The following is a 4,946-nucleotide window of genomic DNA, read 5'->3' as shown; positions in this document are numbered from 1 at the left end:
TCACTCTTTTATTCTTGTCAATTAACGTGTCTCGATACTACGTTATTATTTCGCTTTTATTACCGTAAATATTATTTCTATGGGAATTTATTCCCGACAATATCCAAATTGCACCATCTAGTTAATAGCTATAACAGGTAGTAGAACTCAAACTTGAATTTTCATTCTAACCTAGATCTCTGGCATAATATCCTTCTTCTTAACAATGTATTATCAAAGAAAATAAGTTTATCATTAATTAAAGATTTCAGGTTTGAGACCCGGAAATGAAGCTCTTTTAGCAGAGAGCTCTTTATATTCTAAAGTGGAACTTATAAGTGCGAATTCAAATTAGTCTGTCTCGTAACAATGCTCACTGGGTAAAAAATAAATTAAAAAGAAAAGATAAGAAAACACAGTTTCATTAGTAGGGTTTTTAATAGTAAAGTTCTTAGCCCGTCCATTGAGCATTTCCTCGAGCTGGAAAGCACTTTTACTATTTAGGATAAGAACAAGGAACGAAGAAAGAAAGAAAAATAATAAGAACACGGAACTTCCTGCATTTTGTCCCACTCCCAAAATAATTGTTAGATAAACTTTCCTCCTTCATCGTATAATTAAAATAATCAATCACATTGAATTTTCTCTTTCAATACAATCAGAGATCAAGTTCAATATTTTCAAGGACTTGATAAAAGCTCTTACTTCTAATTTTATTTTCTTTTTGAGTTTAATACCCTGAAAATATTTAAAACAATTATACGTTATCTAAATGATAACTGTATATTTGTTGTAAAAAGTAGCGAGGAAAGTGATGCTAGTAACTTAAAAAATAAGACCGATTACTTATTACAATAAGTCAGAATACATTTCAAGTGTAAAAAATTCTTTGTACTGCCTAAATAAATTAATTATTTCCAACTAGGTAAATTTGTTACTTACCTTAAATTGTTGTAATAATTATCTTTTGCTACACCAAGCAAAAAGTTCAGAGTCTATTAACAAAATAAAATGACTTGGAGTGATAGGAAATTAAAATTTATCTCTGATCCAAAGGTCATAAGTATTACGATTATAGTGTGCTTCAAGTGGATTAATGCTCAAATTGTGTTTCACTTCAGTCACAAAAAAAGAAGCAAAAGAGATTCAGTGGAAATTGAAATACTTGAGTTTCTTTTTCTTTTTCTTTTTTTTCTAACCAAAATCAACTTTTGGTGGTTGAATTTATTAAAGCAACTGAACAAAATTTAAAAATCATAGGGCCAAAACTCCTTTAATCAATCTTGGAAGAAATGAGAAAACCTCAATTCTCTGCCTAATGTTTTTTTTTAAAAAAGGAATTTTTTCCATCTAGCCATCTACTTGACTACTAATAACAGCAATCTTTCCGGACAACTCGGTGTACAAAACATCTTCACGCAGAGAACAAGGAAAGGACGCACCCAAAGGATATGATATATAATGCTTATCCTAATGTAAGTATCAGTGACTGATTTAATGACCAAAATCCGTGACCTATAGGTCACACGAAGACAACTTTACCGTTGCTTCAAGTCCCCCTTCTAAATTCATTTTACTGTGATCACAACTTTTCATCTTCTTTGTCTTGTGTATTTCTATCCCTTTTTCCTCATTCTTAATCATCTTTCTTTTTAGAAACCTAGCAAGTTCTCCAAGGGAAGCATCAACATCATCACTTTTCATGAGTTCTTCAGCAACTTCTGCAGGAGTAACTTGTACTTCTTCAATCAAATCTTGTACTTCTCTAAAAACCCGATTATTGTAATCATATTGTACTTGCAAATAATTTTCTGCTAAGACTTTAAATCCTTGAATTGTAAGATACGACATGTGAATGTGCATGTCCATACGACCTGGCCTTAATAGAGCTGGATCAAGTTTGTCTTTGTTGTTGGTAGTGAATATTATAATTCTTTCATCCCCACAACTTGACCACAGTCCATCTATGAAATTTAGTAGCCCAGAAAGTGTAATCTGTAGGGAAAAATAATTAAGTAAAGCAAGTTAGTCTTGGAAGTAGCATATTATTATTAATACAATATTTGTTATGATTATTATTTAAAATTTATTGTATACTTCAAAGCTCAAACACTTGGGGGACTATATATATATATATATATATATATATATATATATATATATATATATATATACTAAAAGTGTCATCATATAAAATAAAATCGAGGAGTAATAAAACGATAATAAATAATACAATCTATCTAAATATAATAATATAATACAGTATAAATTAAAATATACTAACAACAACAATAAACTCAGTGTAGTTCTGGGGTCTACACAGACCTTACTCTAACATGATGCAGTACAAAACATACATTATGAAAAATGATAGTTCAAATATTGCCATTTTCTTGAATATATATAGTATCTATATATCTATATTTCAATGATACAGAGGATTTTATGAAATTCAATTTGTCAAAACGACTAACCTTTTGATCTCGGGGAAAGAAATCTGCATGAATTCCATGATTTGCAGTCCTCCTATCTACCAATTCAATGCTGCAATCGATATCTTCAACAACAAGTATAGACCTATTTGTAGTCCTCAACAATAACCTTCTCAAATCCGAGTCTCTCTTTACACTAGAGAGTTCTAAATCGTAAACATCAAACTTCAAATAATTAGCCATTGCTACAATTAAACTGGATTTTCCAGTGCCAGGAGGTCCATATATTAAGTACCCTCTTTTCCAAGCCTTTCCTACTTTCTTGTAAAATTCTCTCCTTTTAAAAACCTATCAAGATCTTCAATAATAGCCTTCTTTAGTTCTAAATCCATAGCTAACGTGTCAAATGTTGAAGGGTGTTCAAGATTTATAAAATCCCTATAAAATATTGATGAATATGAAGAAGAACATGCTAAAGTATATAACTTAACAACTTTCTTCTCATCTCTTATGATTTTTGCTTCTTTTAATAAAAATGGCATGTAAAAATTCAATACTTCATTTTTATGCTTCTTATGAAAACTCAGCTCAAAACAACGTTTCTCTTGAGAAACTACTATGTTATTATTATCAGAATCTACATCTGGAATATTTTTACTATCTTCAGAAACAAACCTCCATATGAGTTCAATCCCTTGAAAAAAATCAACAATTTTCCCACACTTGGCGAATTTGACACGTATATTTGGTTCTTTCGAACACTTGCTAACTTTGAAGTACTGAATATCTGGATTGATAATCTTGTTGCACAAATAGATTTCTGCAGCGTTGTAGACTTCGTTACTAGCCATACCATCCCTTTCTTCAATAATTAGAGTGATAGTAGAGGGTAAAGGCCCAAAATAACTAGTAATCCTCGCGAAAATATAGTTCTTGACTTCCTCGGGAAAAACTCGATTCAACATAGTTTGAAACAACATAATTGAAGCAGACACTGAGACACAAGCCGTAAACAATGACGCTGGTGAAGACATTTCCGACAAATTCATCGTGAAAAAATAAAGAATCTCTTAGTGTCTAGGGATAGGGATTTCTTCTATACGTGCCCAAGGAGAGATTTTCTTGGTTATATAATAGAATGAATAAACATTAGTATCTTAGAAAAAGTACATGCAGGAAATTAAATAATTTTAGAGCCCACTATCTTTATGTTTAATTGGAAAAGACAGCAAACTTCCTGATACAGAAATATATATGTGGGGTAGGTGTTACAAAAGTTAAATAATTCTAGGGTTAGGTGTTGAATTAAGTCACTGCATATAATGCTTTATTGTGGCTGAGATCGACACTTGTCTTATTTCCTCTGCTATTTTGTCTCTGCTTTATTTCTATTTCTATTAAAGGGAATCTAAGGTGGTCCAAATCGTGACTGAATACTGACAAGAAATAACAGACATCTTGCTTTTATTAGATCACATCAAGAGCATCGCAAGGTTGCTTTTGATCATTCTTTTCAATTAATTTGACATTTGTTTCTTCTTTTTATTCATTCTAAAACATAATTTCATAAACTTTTTAATTTTCACATAATCTTATGAGAGACGAATTGGAATTAATCTAGTCAGTAAAATTCAACGCCGGAGGACTAAATAAAAGAAAAGGAATAGGGCTTCTTCTATACGAGCCCAAGGAGAGATTTTCTTGTTTATATAATGGAATGAATAAATATTAGTATCTTAGAAAAAGTACATGCAGAAAATTAAATAATCCTCGATCCTGTTATAAAATAAAAACTGTAAAGTAAGGACAAGTATAGAGAGAAACTGATGTATTATTCAAACTTCAAACTTATGTAAATAATGAACTGAAATTTCCTCTATTTATAGAAGAAAGCAAGCTGCTACTGTACCACATATAGATAATCTTCTACCGGGGGTAATGTTTATCCATAACGGGTTACCGAAAGGATAAGCTTATTATACCAGATATAGATAATCTTCAATCGGGGGTAATATTTATCCATAACGGGGTACCGAAAGGATAAGCTCACTATACTAGATATGAATAATCTTCTATCGAGGGTAATGGTTATCAATAACGGGGTACCGAAAGGATAAACTCATTATATCATATATGGATAATCTTCTACCGGGAGTAATGTTTATCCATAAGGGGGTACCGAAAGGATAAACTCATTATACCAGATATAGATAATCTTCTACCGGGGATAATATTTATCCATAACGGGGTACCAAAAGGATAAGCTCATTATACCAGATATAGATAATCTTCTATCGAGCGTAATGTTTATCCATAACGGGGTACTGAAAGGATAAGTTTCTTCAGGAGACTTATTTCCAATAGAGTACTAAATAAATAAACATATTTACGGCGGAGTCTCATATAGATAAGCTTCTTCATGAAACTTATTTATAACAGAGTATTAAATGAACATCCATAATAAAATATATTTATAAAACTCCCCCTTGGATGTTCATTAAAAGATAATGTGCCTCATTAAAACCTTACTAGGAA

The 4,946-nt window shown here is 31.1% G+C and overlaps 1 pseudogene; it reads right to left on the bottom strand.

Moving 5' to 3' along the window:
- Positions 1 to 1,194: 1,194 nt before the first annotated feature.
- LOC107816109 (AAA-ATPase At3g50940-like) lies at positions 1,195 to 3,602 on the bottom strand (annotated as a pseudogene).
- Positions 3,603 to 4,946: the final 1,344 nt, after the last annotated feature.

The sequence above is a fragment of the Nicotiana tabacum genome, chromosome 14 (assembly GCF_000715075.1).
Source record: "Nicotiana tabacum cultivar K326 chromosome 14, ASM71507v2, whole genome shotgun sequence".
Taxonomy (NCBI): Eukaryota; Viridiplantae; Streptophyta; class Magnoliopsida; order Solanales; family Solanaceae; genus Nicotiana; species Nicotiana tabacum.
This window is presented reverse-complemented; position numbering and strand designations above follow the sequence as displayed.